Genomic DNA, 20975 nt, shown 5'->3' on the forward strand with positions numbered 1-20975 from the left:
CAGATTGCAGGGCAGGTAAAGGTCCTTGCTGCCACGGCTGTTGACCTGAGTTTGATCCTCAGAACCTAGGTGGAGGAAAGAGCACACCCCTTTCTCAGTTAACCTTTGCGTAAGGTAATCACCACAGGCTAGGCTGGCTACTTCTCATATTAGGATACAGCATGTGCTTTTGTGTCTCGCTGATTTTGTCTGTAAGTTCACTGATGCTATTATGAAAATCTGCATTTTATGCCTTTTAAAAAAATAACTGCCGAGTGGCATTCCATCATGTATAATCACAGGATGGGTTCTATTTATTTATTTATTTATTTATTTATTTATTTATTTATTTATTTATTTATTTCTCTCTCTTGATAGAAATGTTGTTGTTTCCAACTTTTTTCTATTATGTATAAAATTGCTTTGATTATTTTGTGTGCCAATCTTTGTTTGGATAATATGCTTTTATTTATCTCTGCTACATACCAGAAGTAGGATTTCTGGGCCATATGGGTCACATGATTAATGTTAGTAGGGGTTGTCAGTTTTTCACAGTGGTTGTGCCAGCTTATTTTGTTCTTTGTCAGCAGTATATGACTTTCAGTGGCTCTGCATCCTCTTCAAAACTTATAGTGTTTGTCGTTCCTGTGAGGGCATAACATATATTTAGATTCACAAAATGTTTTTCTTTTTACTGCTGCATTTGTACTGTTGTTTGTGCATTCATTCTTAAGTTGTCTCTTGTCTATACAGATACCATAGCCTCATTGCTCTTGGAACTTAATATGGCTTAAGATACACACTCATGTTCTTTAGTTGTCACTAGAATATTCACCTTAAGGAGTAAGTGCCACTGCCCCCTATGTGTGTGTATGTGTGTGTACCTATGTGCGTATATGTATACCTGTGTGTGTATGTGTGTGTACCTATGTGCGTATATGTATACCTGTGTGTATGTGTGTGTACCTATGTGTGTATGTGTATACCTGTGTGTGTATGTGTGTGTACCTATGTGTGTATGTGTATACCTGTGTGTGTATGTGTGTGTACCTATGTGTGTATGTGTATACTTGTGTGTGTATGTGTGTGTCCCTATGTGTGTATGTGTATACCTGTGTATGTGTGTGCATGCATGTGTATGCCTGTTTGTGTGTGTGCCTGTTTATGTATGTGTGCACATGTGGAAACCAGAGGTTGTCTCTGGTTGTCTTCCTCAATCGTTCTCCACCTTAAAAAAATTTATTACTTTTTATTTGCTGGGTTGAGAAGCATATGCCATGGGATGCATGTGGGGAGGATAAATTTGGGAGTCATTTCTCTCCTTTGATCATGTGAGTCGCAGGAACTGAACCACTCAGTGTGGGTCTTGGGAACAAAACTTGGGGTTCTTAGCAAGAGTGGCTGAGCCACCTCTCCTGTCTCTAGTTTTAAACAGAAAGGGAAACCTTTCAGGCTACAAATCTCTCTCCGAACCTCAGTCCATATTTTTAAAAATTATCTGTTCTAGCCAGGCATGGTGGCCTATACCTTTAATCCAGTACCTGGGGAGCTTAGACAGGTAGATCTCTGTGAGTTCAAGGCCAACCTGGTTTATATAATGAATTCCAGGATAGTCAGAGATGTGTGGAGAGAACTTGTTTCAAAAACTAAAACAAAACAGTTGCTTTTTCAATGCAACGAATGTTCCCATTGACTGATTGTGTCTAATTCCTGTTGTGTTAATTTAGATCATGAAGACAAAGCAAAACATATAGATTGTGATCTCTAAGTCCTTTCTCTAACCTGATTCCATATCTAGAATCTCTAGGTCTGTTCATGGCAGGCAAAATCAGCCGTCTCAGGTCAAGGGGCTGTGTGCTTACATCTTTCCTCATAGCTTTGGTTGCTCATGTGGAAGTTCACATAAGAATATTCATTTTAGAATTATTTATGGCGGTCAGTCTTTGCATGGTGTCTTAAGTGTCCTTCTCTTGGAAAGTGGCTAGGTAAAATGTGGAGATTGGTTACCATGGGAACAGGCCAAGAATTAGAAGTAGCTAAGTAGAATTATATACGGGCTATAAATGAACATACGAGCAAGCGTGGGATGAAAAAAATATGCAAAAAATACATTTTTGCAAGAACACATACAAGCAAGCATTCCTTTTACTCAGTGGCACAGTTGCCCGTAGGAGGATGAAAGGGGGAGGAAGGAGGAAGAAGTAGGAGATAGGAATTAAAGGGTGAATAAATAAAACATGTGTGAATAAATATGGGTGAGGCTTTGCTCAGGCGAAGGATGATGATGGGGCATGGAATGAAGAACATGATTAACCCAGGCCTGTGGGTGGAGCTGCACCCGCCCCTCCACCCCTGAGGCCGTCACAGAAGCCTGCCCCTGTCCTCTTTCATCATTATTTGCTTGGCTTTTATATCTAATCTCCTTCGATAAAGGTGTTTCAGACAGGTTTGGGAATATCCCTCTTACAAAATCTCAGTTTTGGTTTTGCCTTGTGAAGGAGCTGCAAATGACTAATGTACAGCTGACCTTGGGGGATGGAGGCAAGAGGATCAGGATCCTTTCAGGATCAGGAGTTCAAGATCGTTTTCATTATATACTGAGTTTGAGGCTAGCCTGGGCCACATGATACCCTGCCTCTAAAAACAAAATAAAACAACAAAAAACCAGACTAGAGAGTCCAATGAGATACTTATACAGCCCGTAAAACACTGTATTTCACAAGACCATGTATCAGTAAAAATCTACTCAGCTCAATGCAGTTGAGGTGTGGGACGTATAGTCACAAGCCGCCCTGCAGGTGTGTGTAACAGCAAGAACCACAAATCCAGATCTGACACGTCATAAATAAATGTGAGAGAAATTCAGTAGGCTTTGGGCAGTGGATAAAATATTTCACGCATATTCGGGAAAGGTTAAAAAAAATGTCCTGAATGTGCTTGACACCGACTGTCTGAGTCCTCACGCCAAATGCCAAGACATGAATCCTCTAGCCTTTTGGGTCAGTAACTCAGCATTTCACTGGGTCCTCTGCAGCTCTTAGGAGAAAATTCAGACCCAGATGATGAAAATAAGGTAACCTGGAACTAAAGCTTCTTTTGTATAATTCTCCCAGCGATGTGGTACTTTTCCACGGCCTTGAAAATCATATCTGTTACTTTTTAACCGTGTTCAAAGTAGAAGCACCAGCAGTCTGGTCAGTCCATATCATGCCGCAATCCAGCTCGGATCTCTCTCTTCTGCTCGTTACTCATTAAGCAGAACATGCGAGGGCAGTTGACACTGGGGTTGGTTGGCACTGGAGCTGGAACTCTGGATTGCCTGGTGCTCTTGCTGTTGGCTCTGGTGCCAGGGTTTACAGCAGTTCACTTTTATAAGGTTACTAAAGCACAGCGTGACAGAATGCAGTCACTTCTAAAGCAGGTGTCTTAAGGAAGAGACTAAATTTCTTCTTAAAACTCACTGTACAACGAACATGAGACACATCTGTATTCAGATTTGTAAGAAATAAATTATCTAATGAATTCATTTTACTTATTTTTTATACATTTAAGTTAACGTTCAATTTTAGATTATCCACAATTTAGATTAGCTTTTTGTTTGTTTATTTATTTTTCAAAACAGGGTTTTTCTGTGTAGCTCAGACCAGCCTGGAACTCACAGAGATCTGCTTGCCTCTGCCTGCTGAGTGCTAGGATTAAAGGTGTACGCCTCCACCCCTGCTACCGCCACCACCACCACTTCTACCTGACTAGATTAGTTTTTAAAGTTTCTTATTTAGATAGGGAGCAGGAAAATGGAACTGAGAAAAACAGCGGTGTGGGTGATAAAAAATTCTTTTAATTAAGCAGAAGGGAAAGAAAATATGCAAGAGAGAAAAGTAAAAGTAGGCTAACTTTTCTATTGGGCAAACCAGAAGGGGTGGAAACCTGACCCTTTACATGGTTTCAGTGAGGTGACTCCGTGTAGATACGGGTGCAAATTGAGAAACAATCAGTAACTTGGCCTTCCGTTTTGGTGAATGCGTCTCCAAGGCATTCTGGCCATCTGATGAAAGGTTATGCTACATATTCTCTGCCAAGAAAATCAGCTAATAAAAAAAAAAGGAAACAGTCACTGTCTATGTGAGAAGGGAAACATGGTTGCTTCATGAACTGGGGAGCCCAGTTCCTTCACTCTCCTTAGGCATGCTGCAGGCTGCATGCTGATTGCTTGTAGGGAGGGTGCAGCAATGTTCACCAACACTGAAAGGGAAAGGACTCTCCTGGCTCCCCAGCTTTGTCACCTAGACAGGGAAATGTAGAGAAGAAAATGTATGCAACTCAGTTTGGCACATAAAAATTACTCTCTTTTGACTGGCAAACTATATTCACATGGTTTTGGTTTGACAGAGGGGTGGTAATGATGCTGGGTGTAGGGAAAGGGCTGGGAAAGGGTAGACTGGGCGAGGGATTGGTGTCTTCTCTTGCTCATCTTCTTTGCTAGGGAAGACTTCACAAATAGCAGCTCCTCCCAGGGCTTCCCCAAGGAGGATCCGGCCCTTCATTTCCTGCTTTTGTTTGTGCTGTCACACCTGATAAGAAGGTTTCTTGTACGTGGGGGCAGGGGAGGGGCAGGGACTGGACCTAATTTAGGCTTAAAGGATAGAACAGGATTTAGATAGGAGGAAAGAAAAACATCCATTTAATTAAAAAAAAAAGTGATCTGGGCAGTGGTAGTGCACACCTTTAACCCCAGCACTAAGGAGGCAGAGGCAGTCGGATCTCTGTGAGTTCCAGGACAGCCAACGCTGTTATACAGAAAAACCCTGTCATGAAAAGAAAAAAAAAGGAAGAAAAGAAAACATCTATAGTCAAGAGAAAGGACAACATGACTGCAAAACTCGTGTTATTTCTAGGATTTTGTCTTTTTCTGAGAATGGACCATTTTTTATTAAGCTGTCCCTTATTTTCTTTTACAGAATAAAATCATGTACCTGCTGCATGATAATGCATGAGAAAATAGAATGATACTCTCATGGCTGAGTGAGATTCATCCTTGGGGCTGAGGAGCTCGATGGCTCTCCTCTCATACGAGCAAATAGGATTTTATTATTGTAAAAATATGAGAAGAGGCTCAAGGAATGTGTGGATTGTTACAGTTACTGTAGCTGTCAGCTTAGGTGAGCTAGAGGAAGCAATAAAGGATGGAGAGATGGCGTGGCTCCAGCTTAGGATGGGCACACAGGAAGCTCATTGATTCCACAAATACAATTATTAAGCTCATACTTCATGTCAGACGTTTTGAAAAGATACCAGGGAAGTAGAGATGAATAAAACTGTGTGTGCTCTTGGTGCTTGTGTTAGAGAGGACAATAAACAACTTAGCACGTGCACAGTTAATGCATAGTCTAATTTAAAGTGTGCAGTGAAGGGGTGGCAAGAGGCACTGTGTGGTAGGAGCCTTCTGTTTTAAGGAAAGTGTTCAGCGCTGTCTTCTCCAGCAGGTGATGATGGAACAGAGGCCCAGTGAAGCAAGGGAAATGTGTCTGGAGGAAGAGAGAGCAACACATAAGAGAGGCTCCATAATAGCAATTTTTGGTTGTCAACTTGACTATATCTGGAAGGAACTACAGAGGAGGGTACACTCTGGAAGACACAGATTTGTGATCTGGATTTTGAGGCGGGAAGGGCTTCACCTTCTGCTGGAAGTATGTATAAGGACGTGGAAAAAAAAAAGGTTTGGTTCATTCTTCACCTGCTTGCCCTTGCCTTGTCAGCGCATGCATTCCTTCACTGGCATTGGAGCTTACCTCTTTGGGATTCCAGCACATAGAGACACCCAGTCACATCGGACTGAGCAACTACTGGATTCTTGGACCTTCCATTTACCTAGCCATTGTGACTCTAGAGCATCCTGATGAATGCAGACCAGATGTATAAGTGTTTGCCTGCTTGAGTGGTGGTAAAAAGGCCAGCAATGCAGAAGGGGAGATGAAAGATGAGTGGTAGATGCCAACGTGGATGAGGTCAGGCCATGTGACAGCTTTCCAAGTTGCTAACACATTTGTATTTAATTACACTAAAAACCATTGGTGGGGCTGGAGAGATGACTCTTTGGTTAAGAGCACTCTCTGCTCTTGCAGAGGACCAGGGCTAGGTTCCCAGCACCCACACAGCAGCTCCCGATTGCCTGTAACTTCAATTCAGGGTGTCCAATGCCCTCTTCTGCCCTCCTTGGGCACCAACCACACATGTGGTGCACATACATACATACAGGTAAAACGCACACAAAGATAAATGAAAGCTTAAAAATTAACCCCTTCACCCCTTAACCCTCCCCCAAAAGACAGTGGTGGCTTCCACCTGCAAACCCAACACTCAAGACACTGGGGCAGAAAGACTGTGGGTTTGAAGCCAGTCTGGGCTATGTAGAGAGTTCCAGGTCAGCCTGGGTTATATACCAAGACCTAGTCTCAAAACAAACAGCATTGGAAGATTTCAGAACCAGAGAGATACGACAAGTTTCCCGTTTTAAAAAGGATTATTCCAGTTGCTCCTTGAAAACCAGACCATAGGAGGGCACAGAGGAAAGCAAGCAGGAAGCTATTGCCGAGGCTTAGTTCATAATTCTGGCTGAGACCAAGCTAGGAGAGCTGGGAAATAATTGGGTTTGGAAATATTAAGATGTTGGAGCAAACAGCATTTGCTAATGAATTAAATGCGGCATTGTGGGAGAAAAAAAGAAGTCAAGAATAACTCCAAGTTTTTGAAAGGCATAAACAATTAGGAAAATGGAAATGCCATTAATTAAAATGAACACTAGGAACAGTTTGGGGTAGAAAAATCAAGTGTTTGATTTTGTATTTTTAAATTTTTGAAAAGCATCCTAGAAACATGATAATGCCCACAGTGTTCTTTAAATTACATTTATTCTCTCTCTCTCTCTCTCTCTCTCTGTGTGTGTGTGTGTGTGTGTGTGTGTGTGTGTTGTGAGCATGTATGTGCCATGGCACACATGTGGAGGTCAGAGAACGACTCGTTTCTCCTTCTACTATGGGGACTTTGGGGTCGCAGCTCCAGTCATCAGGGTTGGTGTCAGGCTCCTTCACAGACTGCCACTGTCTCTGGTGCCACAATTCTCTTTCTAGCCCTCTGTTTCACCAACCGTATTTCATACACTTGTAAGATGTCTTTCTTGAGTTTTGGTAGCTTGGACAAGCAATATATGGGAAAGTAAGAAGGTTCAAGGAGTCACCAAGAAATGAAGTAATGAAAACTGGAAGAGACGGGGACAATGGGAGGCAGTGATCAGAACCTGGTCAGTATGGGCAGCAGGTGGAGGCTGAAAAAAGCTCACATCCCACATGCCCAGCAACTCCCAGTGATGCCAGGGCCCTGCTTCCGGCTTTGAACAGTATTTTGGTGCCCCTTCTGCAGATACAGTGTCAGTGCAGAAAGATCTCTGCTGTAAGAATAGTGGCTTGCTCTGGGAAGATTTAGTTTTCTTGTGTAACAGAAAGATCTGGGAATAAGCAGTCCAGGTAGGATGTTATCTATGGATCCAGGAGGCCAACATCTACATATTCTTATTGACTTGTTCCTTATAGCTGCAAGATGTCATTATATACACAGTGATCCAGACATGATATACACAGTGCTGCCTGAAAGGCTGCTTGTTCAATCACGGGCTTTGCCAGGAAACACTTTGCAAGTTTTCTTATCTAGCCCAAACTGCTCAGTTGGCTGCTCCTCGCTGCAGGAGGGCTGAGGTTGGACTATTTAGCTTCTTTGCTTGTATAGTAAAGCATGACAAGAAAGAAGGGGTATCTGGTTGTGAAAGATACAAGTATGGCGATGCTTGCCATACTGCTGGTGACAGTTCTGCTAGCACATGCTGAGCCTTTCCCAGGGGGTGAACTTTGCTCTCAGTCTATTTGAACAGTGCCCATGAAGGCCTCCCTGAGTTTTTTCTCTTGGTGATTTAAGCACATTGCCTACTTTGGGGTTGCTGAGTATGCATTGCTCAATCAACTGACTTCTGGACGCTCTTGAAGCTGCCCTTTTGAGAAAGCTGGCTGGCTGTGTGGGAAGCTGGCAAGGTCTTTAAACCATCTCTCTTCCTTGCTGGGAGAAGGAATTAAATTAGTAATGTCTTCAGCAGCAAAGTGTGACCATAAGACCAGTAAATGGTCATTTTAGAACTTGCAACTGTGTTTGTCGCAGGGAACGGTGTCGACTTGTAGAATATAGTGGCTTGCTAAGGGGGAGAAGATATGCGGACTTCTTGAAGTGGGAGGAATTTGATACTTTTGAAGATTTTAAAGAATAGCTGGAGTGAAATGGGAAGTCGACAAAAGAGAGATAGTGAGGTTGAGAGCGGATGAAAGGCTCGATCCTGTGCCATAGTGGTAAAGATTCTGGATTTTTATCCTCATTTTATTTTGCTTTATTTTTGATTCTGTAACTCAGGCTAGTCTTGAGTTTGCAGCAATCCTCCTGCTTCTTGACTTTATCTTAATCTTAATAGGGCGGCACTGAAGAGTGTTGGTCAGGTTTACCAGTCAAGGTGTTTTCCTCTGGCTACTGTGATGGGCCAAGAGGGACTAGGAGGAGAAGTGAGGTCAGTGAAAAGGCTGTTACTGAAGTTGAGAAAGGGACACAAAGTGACCTTCGGTGGACCAGAAACCCAGAGGAAGGACCATTACGGGTTTGAGATGTATTTTGGGGGCAGAATTGGAAAGCACCGGTGCTGTTAGATCTGGGAGCCAGGAAGTGGGCATCCGTGTTTGTTTCCAGGTTCCTGGTTTGGGTTACCCATCTGATGGAGGTGTCATTTTCTGAGTTTTATAAGATGGCGGCAGGCTTGGATGGGCGAGGGCAGAACACAAAGAGTTTTTTCTTTAATCATTTGTACGTTTGTCCTTGATTAATATACTTAAGGAATCTTTTGAAAAACTCATCAAAAGGCTGGAGAGATAGTCTCAAAGTTTAGAACTCTGACTGCTTTTGCAGAGACCCTGGGTTCAATTCCTAGTACCCACCCAATGGCTCACAATCATCTCTAACTTCAGATCCAGGGGATCTGATGCCCTTTTCTGGCCTCTAGGGTACTGCATGCACATAAGGCACAGACCTGCACACCTGCTGTGGGACAATGGTCTGTACCATGTCAATTGTAGTTTAATAAAACGCCGATTGGCCAGTAGCCAGACAGGAAGTATGGGCGGGGCAATGAGAACAAGAGAATACTGGGAAGAGGAAACAGTCAGTCAGTCTGCAGTCATCACCCAGACACAGAGGAAGCCAGACACAGAACAAGCAAGATGTGACTGTCATGCCAAAAAAGGTACCAAGCCATGTGGCTAACACAGACAAGAGTTATGGGCTAATACAAATTATAAGAGTTAATAAGAAGCCTAAGCTACAAGGCCAACCAGTTCATAATTAATGTAGACCTCCGTGTATTTCTTTGGGGCTAAATGGATGTGGGACCTGGTGGGACAGAAACCTTCAGTCAACACAACACTCATAAAACAAAAGTGAGTCAATCTTTTTTTTTTTTTTTTTTTTTTTTTTTTTTTTTGAGACAGGATTTCTCGATTTCTCTCTGTGTAGCTCTGGCTGTCCTGGAACTCACTCTGTAGACCAAACTGGCCTCAAACTCGCAGAGATCTGACTGCCTCTACCCCTCCTAAATGCTAGAATTAAAAGTGTGCACCACTATGCCCGACTTAAAATAGTCAATCTTAAACATTTATCAAAGTTCTATATAGTGCATTTCAACCCAAATTCACTTAAATTGTCCTCAAATGTAGTAATCTGTCTTCCTTAGTCTCTCTAGTGCTGGGGTTTCAGGTATGTACCACATCTGGCTTTTCAACTCTACGCTCTTGTTCTTATACTGTTTTATCTTGGGCAAGCTAACTTTGTTAAAATCCCATCGTGAAGATTAAACAAGGTAACAGAAAATGTCATCCAGTTTCTGGAACATGACAGTAGACCCTTGCTAAGTTTCAGATTTGCCATTACCACCTGAATTTAAACCTATTGCTTACACCTGCTTCATGAGCCTGTGTGTCCCTCCAAAAGAGGGACTCTGCCTTCTCCATTTTTGTATTTTCCAAAGCCATGCATAGTTGATTATTCCCCCAGCACAGTACACTTCTGGATCTGAGGAGGCAAATGCATCTTATTACACAACTCCCCCACTTCTCTAACTGCCCTGGTGGCAATCTAGCTCTGAGGAAGCAAGAGGAGATGCTGTCCTAAACCACTCACAGCATACTCAAAAGCCCTGCAGTTTTTCTAAAGCTCAGCAGTTCAAAATTAGATCTGGGGCCACCCAAACAGCTGCAAATGTTTATTTGCCACCAAGCAGGAGGGAAGGCTACCTAGCTTAATTCTCTGTTTAATTTCTTCACCAAACTGATTCTCCAGCGCTAGTCTGGGTTGCTGAATACAGGCAACTATAATCCAAGAAGAGGATAAGGTTCTCAAGGGAGGGTTCCTTGGTCTTACACTGATGTGCTTTTAGAAGAGCCAAGTAACAGCAGCTACGTGGGGATGCCCCCTGTGGGCAGCATCTAGCCTTTAGGGATGCCTAGTGTCAGCACCGCAGCACCTTGTGACTGTGGCGGCTGTGTCTCACAGCATGGATGGTTTTTCTTTGTTCCCACATTTTGTTATCTATAGAGAACAATTGGCCCCAAGATTAGATGGGTTAATGGGATTGAAGAGAGATTCTCTGGGAGACAAAGACATTACTGGTTTCTCCTCATGCTTAGTTTGGCTAATGATTTAGATCCTACCTAACAGATTCCTACCCCTCTTCATTCAAGAAGGCCAAAAGTGTCTGTGGTCTGGTTACAGTCCTGGTCTGTTCGGCAGTAGTGAACAGTCTACAGTCAAATGGATCTAGAAACCTTGTAACAGTTCAAGTAGCATGTCACCACTTCCGCAAGACATAGTTTAAAGATCCACTTTGGGAAGGAAGTGAAAATATGTCAAATTATAATAAGCATCAGGTAATAGAATTATTCAAAGGGAAATAATTTGAAAAGTCACAGCTGTCAACTTTAGCTAATGTTAACTTAAATAACGTGTGTTTAAAAAAAATCCCGAAAAAGGGGCACACATGCTATATATATTAGTATCCTTAAAAAGTCCACATCCCCTTTCTTGACAGGAGTAGGAAGGTCACAGTCAAGTGGAAAGTCACTGTATATTTTTGGCTGGGAAAAGCAGGAAGGAAACATTTTTGTCATACCCTTGCCAAGAATCATCTCAATCATCTACTCAGGGGAAATTTGAAAGCTCAATCTGAAGAGCTTGTCAGAATTTGGTATACAACTTCTATCATCTGGAAGCTGATGTCAAAGGGCACACATAAAGCAGAAATGAACTTGAAGGGCATGCATAACCTTTTCTGTTTTGTTTTTAAGTCTCCCAATCTGACCCACGCTGGCTTTGAACTCTTTATGTAGCTCTTCAGGTTGGCCTCAAATTCTCCATCGTCCTGAGTGCAGGGACTGCATACATGTGCCACGACACTTGGCAATTTATAAATGTTTAAACATTTATATGATAGACTTTATTTTAAATATTTTATTGTGAAGGCTTTAAAAATTACACACAAAAGCTATAAGAATTGGTTAAAGTCTCTTAATAAATTTCAACTCTGCTTCAAAAAATGCTAAAAGTATTATATAATGAATGTTTATTTTCTGACCATTTACTTCAGTTGTTGGAAATTACAGTATGGGGGTCAAATCTAACTGCCGGCTCTGTTTTTTAAATAAGGTTTTACTGGAACACACCCATGTCATAGTGTATCTGTTAGCATTGCGTCTCAGATGTAAAGACATCCTGGCAGTCGGGAGCCAAGAAAGACCACAAAGTCACTGTAAGCGTAGCTGCTTAGGGCTCTGTGCCAGTGAAAGGTCCCCAGTGCGGGTGCAGGGTGTAACAACTGTGCTCCTGCAGGGGAGGGTTTCCCCAGCAAAGTTGTTGCAGCTCTGCTCCAGAGAAGTGTTAGAGCTCTGGGTAGGTCCCCTGGAGTGAAACAACTGTGTTCAGCTAGGGGAGAGCTTCCCCAGCAAAAATGTTATAATTTGGCTCTGCTCTGGCTCCCACAGGAGTTGTACAGCTGGGTTCTGAATGTCACACGGCACAACAAACCTCACTCAGGAGACTTATTGGGAAGGAAGACTCCAGGGGCATGGCTCCTCTAGGGGGAGAAGCAGCAGCAAACTGAAGAGGGTGCAGAGCTTACACACCGTTTCCTGGACGTGTGTGTGTGTGGGGGGCTTTCCAGGGTCACTTGGGATTGGTAGGATTTCAAGCCTTGGTCATAGTCATAGTCAGGGTGTTTTTCTTTGGCTCTTTTCACCCCACATTATCTGTTCCTTTGGGAGTGGCAGAGAAGCTGTGGTGACCTGCAGAGGCCCCTAAGCCACAGTCACGGCAATGAAAGAAGCAGAATGATACACCACTTCCTAGGTCTGTGGTAGCAATAGAGACTGTGGGGTTTGCAGGACCCTAGAATGGATAGGAGGCAGAAGGCTAACTGGATTTGGACTCCTTGGTTGTGTAGTTACCCAGAAGTTGTTCAGAAGACTTCCTGGTAGTACAGCTGTCTGTGAGCGGCCCATGCTCCTCTAAATTCCTCTCAGATTAATCTATCTGACTGTTCTTGCAAGACAATAACAAATCAGAGCAGCCCAAAAAGAAAACGTGAAGTTCATATTATGTGATTCTTCATTACACCTCAGCCATCATCAATCCACTATACACTTGTGAGTGGAGCTCAGCTTCGTGTTTACCCACATAATTCCCAAGTGCTCATTCTGAGAGAGAACACTGAAACAAGTGACCACTCAGTTAATAACAAACTCTCTGTCGTGGCTACACTGTGACATAGGGCATGTGACGGTCTCATAGCTACCCTGGCGTCCATGCTCACAGTAAAAAGGACAAACCAGTAAGGGAGGGGGTGGCCAGTACTTCTTGAGGGAGAGTTAGCAGACCAGATGAGGAATCATTAAGCCACAAATTCGAGGTCAGCAAGCTGAAAGATTCTAAAGTATGTTTACCATGATAAAGCAGATAACAGGGGAGCCCTGTGGCCACTCAAGCTGAACATAAAAGCAAGCATCACAGCCTGGAGCCCAGGTGGGCATGCCTTCCTCTGCATCCTAGCCTTCCCCATTTGACTTGAGTCACTTATTCAAAAGGGGTGGGGGGTTCACTCAAGCAGAATTGAAGGTGAAGGAGAGGCTGGATTTGGTGCTGCTAATGCCCCAGACTCCTTCACAAGGGATAACTTGTCTTTGCAAAAACAGATTGCATTCTGACTATAATTTAAGCTCATTAGAAAGGCCATCTTTATCTAATAGACAACAATATTGTCTAACCCACAATTCCTCAGTGTTTTAGACTCAACATTTGAAATTTTTAGGCAAATCCCAACACTCGTAATGTCCTTCCCCAGTGGAATTTGACTGACTGCCTTTGGAAGATTCTTTTTTTGGGTATCACTATGAGAAACCTTATCCTCAGGGTTTGGGACTATCTTTCTGGGGAGGCTTTGTCTTTTTGTCCAATGACATTCGTTCCTTGAACTTGGTGAGTCTCACACTTTTCCAGGTGGAATTCAAGGAACTTTCCGAAGGAGTACACAAAATAAATCCACTTGGAAAACTTGAGGCATAGTTAGTATTACAAGAACTAATTCAGCATGAAACAGAACAAAATAACAAGCCAGGAAAAGAAGCAAAATTTTCAAAAACAATTGTCAGTCATTAAAGCATTCTTCACCCAGTAACACATGTGATTTGTTCATGGAGTCTGTCAACTGTGCCCATTGTGGTCCAGATTCTAGAAACTGATGGGTAAATAAAGCAAAGCTTCGGCTTTCGTGGAGGTTATACTGTTTGTTAGTAGCCAGACAGAAAGGAAGAATTGTGAATAAGAAACACACATAAGTAGTGACAGTGTGAAGTGGTATGGATGGAGATGAAGGACAAAAGGGTCGACAGCTGCTGTTTTAAGTGGGATGCTGGGGCGGAGTCCTCATAGAGGTGTCACGTGGGAAAGATCTGAAGACGGTGAAGGAATGAGCCAGTGAGTGTCTGAGCAAAGCATATTCCAGGCAGAGAACACCAGAGGTAAGATCTGAGTGCAGAAATCTCTGGGGACTTAAAGCACACTAGAGAAGGCAGAAGAATTCTACTCTCCCCTCTTGCAGCCCACTGCCCAAAGGTAACAGTCCCATTTCCTCTCAGTCATCCCTGTTTTCGGTTCTGGTGGTTCCTTCAAGTCTCTACAGGCTCATGCAGCTCCATCTCCTTCCCATGGAACCTGTCAATCTTCTGTGGCAGATGAGGATTTAGCTCACACCATCGTGACTCCCCGCCTTATTCCTCCTAGTGTTTGTTTCACGTGCATTTTTGTTACAGCATCAGCTAGCAGTATCTATTAGTTTTAAGGAGAAAGAGTTGCTGGGACAGGGAAGTGCAGACAGATCATGGGGCTGGGCAAAGATCAGAAGTCTGGATGTGGCACAAAGTCCAGAGGTTTTGAAAGGTGCACAGAGTTGAAAGCTGGTTTGCCTAGGTCGCCTCCATGGGCAGAGGTGATGAAATGCCGGTTCTGCTGCTCGACGTGTAAACACAGATTAAGACGCTAGTGCGTGTGGGTCCAGCCTGGTGTGGTGGAACTGCTCTTGACCAGTTAGAGGGACTGAGGAGCCAGGTTCTTCCCCATGGGCAGAGAAAGAATGAGCTCTCTTTCTCAGGCACTATTCTAGCTCTATTTGGGGTACTGTGTCGTACACACCCTCTTGTGCCCTGAGACCCTCTACCTATTTCCTCCTCTTCGACTGTCAAGGGGACTGTCACAGGCCTGTTTCCCAAGCTTCTTTGGCACCCTCTGGCTTCCAGTCACATTTCACCTCTGGGGTGTCTGGAAGGTAGGCCGATATTTTGTCTCCCATTTCTCTGCTCTAAGTGGTGTCTTGCGTTTCCAGTCCTCCTCTGATGCCCCGGCTTCTGGTTTTTATTAAGGTGGCTGGAGCTAGCAGCTTGTCACTGTGCTGACTCTGCAGATCATCTCAGTATCCGTGTTCGGCCTCCCAACTTTTTCAACACTTTAAGACTGGTCCCCTCTACAGGAACTGTTAGACGTTTGGCTGTTGGACAGATGCTACATTTTCTCTAGTGAACACTGGCTGATATAAGCTTTGTTAGTGAAGATTTTTTCTTATTAAGGAAATAAACTCATTGGTTCCTAGTGAGTGGATGAGAGTAATACTGGATTTCAGGCAGATTCCATATTATTGTAGTTTTTGATCCTAAAACTTGGTTTTGCTTCCTTTTGTCGTAAGGTCTCTCTATGCATCTAGAATATTCCCACCAATCTGATCACGAGAATTCTTCAGCGATGGCTGCCTTCTTGACTATAGAGTCACCACCTCTGCATGCTGCTCCGGTCCTTCCCTGCCTGGCACAGGTTCTTTTGTAAGCTTACCTTCTCGTGCTGTCCCATCCCAACCCTTCTGCCGTGCTGAACTTCTCAGTCTGTCTGTCAGCCTTCTGCACTATGCACTCATGTGCACCACATTTTGTGCACAAAGTGTCTTCCCCTTTTCCGCCTTTGGGTCAGTCCTTCTCAGCTTATTTTATTTTATGTATGGGTATTTTGGCTGTTTGTCTGTCTGTGTACATTGTGTACTCCTGGTGCCTTTGGAGGTCAAGGGAGGCCATAGGACCCCCCGAACTTGGAGTTACAGACAGTTGTGAACCACCATGAGGGTGCTGGAAATTGAACTGTGGTCTTCTGTGAGAGTGGCCAGTACTTTTTTAAAATTGATTTTTATTGAGCTCTATATTTTTCTCTGCTCCCCTCCCTGCCTCACCCCTCCCCCAAGGTCTCTGTGCTCCCAATTTACTCAGGAGATCTTGTCTTTTTCTACTTCCCATGTAGATTAGATCTATGTAAGTCTCTCTTAGTGTCCTCATTGTTGTCTAAGTTTTCTAAGATTGTGATTTGTAGGCTGACTTTCTTTGCTTTATGTTTAAAAACCACTTATGAGTGAGTACATGTGATAATTGTCTTTTTGTGTCTGGGTTACCTCACTCAAAATGATGTTTCCTAACTCCATCCATTTGCCAGCAAAATTCAAGCTGTCATTATTTTTTTCTGCTGTGTAGTACTCCATTGTGTACATGTACCACATTTTCCTTATCCATTCTTCAGTCGAGGGGCATTTAGGTTGTTTCCAGGTTCTGGCTATGACAAACAATGCTGCTATGAACATAGTTGAGCACATGGGCTTGTGGCACGATTGAGCATCCTTTGGATATATACCCAAAGTGGTATTACCGGGTCTTGAGGTAGGTTGTTTCCTAATTTTCTGAGAAATCACCACACTGACATCCAAAGGGGTTGTACCAGCTTGCATTCCCACCAGCAATGCAGGAGTGTTCCCTTTTCCCCACAACCTCTCCAGTATAAGTTGTCATCAGTTTTTGATCTTGGCCATTCTTACAAGTGTAAGATGGAATCTCAGAGTTGTTTTGATTTGCATTTCTCTGATGACTAAGGATGTTGAACATTTCCTTAAGTGTCTTTCAGCCATTTTAGATTCCTCTGTTGAGATTCTCTGTTTAGGTCTATACTTAATTTTTTTAAAAATTGGATTATGTGTTCTTTTTGTGACCAATTTCTTGAGTTCTTTGTATATTTTGGAGATTAAACCTTTTTCTGATGTGAGGTTAGTGAAGATCTTTCCCCATTCTATAGGCTGTCATTTTGTTTTGTTGACCATGTCCTTTGCTTTACAGAAACTTCTCAGTTTTAGGAGGTCCCATGTATTAATTGTTTCTCTCAGTGTCTGTGCTGCTGGGGTTATATTTAGGAAGTGGTCTCCTGTGCCAATGAGTTCAAGTGTACTTCCCACTTTCTCTTCTATAAGATTCAGTGTGGCTGATAACCAGTACTTTTAGTTGCTGAGCCATCTCCCCAGCCCTCCTGCTCAGTTTTAAAGGCTGGCCCAGCCACTTTTCCCTTAGAAGGCTTCCCTACTCCATCCTTCTCACAAACTCAGTCTTTCTGAGTTAAGCACTTCTGTTTAGCTCTGTCATAACAGATGAGATCACACTCTTGGACAATGGAAACTGTATTTTGTATACACACAAAGTAGCCTTTGAAAACAACAGTAAGAAGCAGGAACCTCTGAACTGGAAGGGCTTGGATTGCTTTTAAGTAATTTGACCAAAAAATCAGGCCTTAAACATTTTTAAAATAAAAAAAAATATTTATGTTTATTTCAAGTGCATTGGTATTTTGCCTTCATGTATGTCTGTGTGAAGATATTGGATCCCCTGGAACTGGAGTTATAGACAGTTGTGAGCTATCACGTGAGTGCTGGGAATTTAATTTAATTTATTTTTATTTATTAATTATACAGTGTTCTGCCAGAAGAGGGCGCCAGATACCATTTTAGATGGTTGTGAACCACCATGTGGTTGCTGGGAATTGAACTCAGGATCTCTGGAAGAGCAGCCAGTGCTCTTAGCCTCTGAGCCATCTCTCCAGCCCCTCCAGACTCTTAAATTAAAAAGAAAAATATTTTTTTGAGGCATGGTTTCAACTCTGTTGCCCTGCCTGGTTTAGGACTTGCTGTGTAGATCAGGCTGACCTCAAATTCACAGGGTACTGTGATTAAAGGCATGTACTATCATGTCCAATTGGTTTTAACTGTTTAAAATCACATCCGTCTGTCTGTCTGTCTATCTGTCTATCTATCTGTCTATCTATCTATCTATCTATCTATCTATCTATCTATCTATCTATCATCTATTTATTTTGTGTGTTTGTGTGGGTGTTCATGTGCCACATTTTATTTGTGGCGATCAGAGGACAATTTAAGAGTTGATCCCATGGATTGACCTCAGGTCATCAGGCTTGATGGCAAGCAATTTTATATGCTAAGCCATCTCATTGGCCCTAACACTGGGTCTTAAAGGTTATCCTAGTGGGGTTTATTGGCATGCAAATGTTGTCCTAGCTCCTCAAGGAAGCTGAGGTGGGGGATTGCTTGAGCCCATGAGTTTGAAGCCAGCCCCGGAACCTAGTGTCTTAACAGCAGCAGGGGCAGCGCTCACAGAGTATAGACTACATGAGTCACAGGGCAGGATAAGATGGTGAGTCAGAAAACCACCAGACTGAAGACAAGTTGATTTTCCTCTTTAATAATTTGTCAACCATGGAACACTATCATGCATGGCTTAGTGCTCGGCAGAACGCAGAGTTAGGCTGAGAGGGTACTAGTCTGTGGAGTAGCGGAGGTGGGGTGGGGTGCAGAAACGGCTCAGCACTGGGAATCCAGGAACTTGGGGAAGAAGAAGGTCAACCACGTAGGCGTGAGTCACGTAGACTGTGGAGGACATGGTTTTTACTCTGAGTTCAGGAGGTTGCACACTCATTCCTCTCCTGCAGGGACCCCATATAGGTGAAAGCCGTGAGGGACTCTCAGCTGATGTGTCTTTCACACTGAGTACAGCTGGGGTTGGTCTAGCCTAACCAAATTGTGCCCAGGTAGCTGAGTCTAGTTCATGGCATAAGACTTGGTTTGAGCAGTTATCCCCCTTTAAATTCTGGGAGCAGTTGAAAGACACTCTTGAGATGAGCTGCCATGAGTCCTGTAGTTTCTGGTGGGCAGCAAAGTTGGCAGCTATATATTTCCTTATTGGCTCTCACTCAAATGCTGAGCTTTCTGGCTCTAGCCATCCTGCAGACATGGCTTGGGTCCTGGGTTGCTCACCCAGATTCATTTCTGAGGCATTAGTTAACTTCATGGCCTGAGGCTTCATCTCTGAGGTTCCAAATGGAGGAGACCCTGCCAGAGAACACCCACAGCAACCCGGCAGTGCCTTTGACCTTTGCATGCACCCACATGGTAGTGCCTGTTGAATAATCCCCTAGCCTCCAGAACTAGAAAGAGAATAGTGACACTAAGGTGAACATTTAGCAAACACTTAGTTCCCCCTGTTATGCAGCAGGCCTTCTTATACTCAGCATTATAAGGTAGGAAGTAATACGCTCCAGTTTAAAGGAGAGAAAACTGAGGCACAGAGTGACTGTACTGCATGTTCTGGTAGAGTTGCACTCTGGCTCTGCTCCCCCTAACACTCATATTTTCCCTTTTATTGGGTCCATTGTCTTGGGCTATCTTATATATAATCACTTTCACAGGAACTCTGGAAAGTCTGCATTTGGGCAGGACTGGGCTCAGCTCCTGGTGAATGACTTTTCTCTTTGGGTATTGCAGAGGGTACTATGATGAACTGTCAGCCTGTAGATAGAATTTCTGTCCCACCTGGTCCTGCAGCCATTCAGCCCTAAGGAAACACACAGAGGCTTATATTAATTATAAACTGTTTGGCCTATTAGCTCAGGCTCATTATTAACTAGCTCTTACAACTTAAATTAACCCATAATTCTTGTCTATGTTTAGCCCCTTGGCTTGACACCTTTTCTCAGTGCAACAGTCTCATCTTGTTTCCTCTGCGTCTGGGTGGCAACTTTGTTTCTCTCTTTCTTCTTCGCAGAATTCTCTCAGTCTGGTTGCCCCATCTATACTTGCTGCCTGGTTACTGGCCAATCAGCATTTTATTAAACCAATACGAGTGACAAATCTTTACAGTGTACAGAAGCAGAGCCAGGCTGTAGCTGTAGAGAACCCTAGACCTCCCTACTTTAATGCAGGACTAGCCCAAGCCTGGCAAGCACTCCTCAGCTCACCATGCCTGTGACAGCCGAGGTGGCAAAGGTACCTGTTCACAGCTTGTATGTGGACATTAGTCCAGACTCAAGTTCACCTCCACTTCCAGAATGCCTATTTCATGTGGTGATGGGGGTCAAGCCCCAGGGCCTCTTGCATGTTATGGAAGTACTCTCCTAACTGAAATGCAGCCCAGCCCTGGGCATGGACATTTTTAGTGGTCTTGTTATGTCTCACCTGGTTTTCTATCAAAAACAGTTCTGTCTTATTGCCAATGACATGAGAGTACTTCTCTTATTACGTACTTTACTAGGATACAAAGTGTGGGGGATCTCTGCAGACACCAGGGATAGCAGAATATTGTCCATATGAGGCAAGAAGGAAATCTGGTTCAACAGGACTTTGTAGACAGTGTTGGTTCCAACTTCTGGAATCTGACCCTGGTCAGTTTATTTAAAGACATATTTAACTACTTTAACTACTTTGGAAAAAAGTTTCCTGGTGACAATTATACCAATAAAGTTTAAGGCATGAGTACATTGAAACTCTTTTGCAAAGTACATGCGACCTCTTCTATAATTATGAATGGGTTCTGCTAGGTGGCGGTGGTGCATGCCTTTAATCCCAGCACTCAGGAGACAGAGGTAGGAGGACCTCCCTTAGTTTGAGTCCACCCTGGTCTACAGAACGAGTTCCAAGATAGCCAGGGCTACACAGAAACACTGTCTTGAAAAATAAAAACAAGGGAACTGGAGAGATGGCTCAGGGGTTAAGAGTACTGGCTGCTCTTCCAGAGGTCCTGAGTTCAATTCCCAGCAACCACATGGTGGCTCACAGCCATCTGTAATGAGATCTGATCCTCTCTTCTGGCAAGCAGGGATATATGCAGACAGAACACTGTATAAATAAATAAATCTTAAAAAATAAAAATTAAAACCAAACCAAACCAAAAGAACAACAAAATGGGTTCTATAGTTTTGGGACCTAGAGGAGGATTTGAACATGTGACGTCTCTCCTCAGGATGGATTCTATTGACTGTGAAGCAATCCTCAAGATAGAGGTCTAGGGAGGAAGAGTCTGGGATAAGCATAATTCGGGTGTGGCCTGGCCCTACAGACAGCACAGATCACCATGCTGTAAATTACATCCACTCCCAGTTTTCTGGGCAGAAATAGGTGTACATCTGAAGAGACAACCCTACATGCTTAGCCTTCATTCCCTGTTTCCCTAGTG

At 43.4% G+C, this 20975-nt stretch overlaps 1 long non-coding RNA gene across 1 annotated transcript in view; it reads left to right on the forward strand.

Annotated features, from left to right (window-relative positions):
• Positions 1-20975, forward strand: part of LOC148121327 (uncharacterized) — an 87942-nt gene that overhangs the window by 25373 nt on the left and 41594 nt on the right. The window lies entirely within an intron of this gene.

Source organism: Myodes glareolus, chromosome 7 (genome assembly GCF_982192425.1).
Source record: "Myodes glareolus chromosome 7, mMyoGla1.1, whole genome shotgun sequence".
NCBI lineage: Eukaryota > Metazoa > Chordata > Mammalia > Rodentia > Cricetidae > Myodes > Myodes glareolus.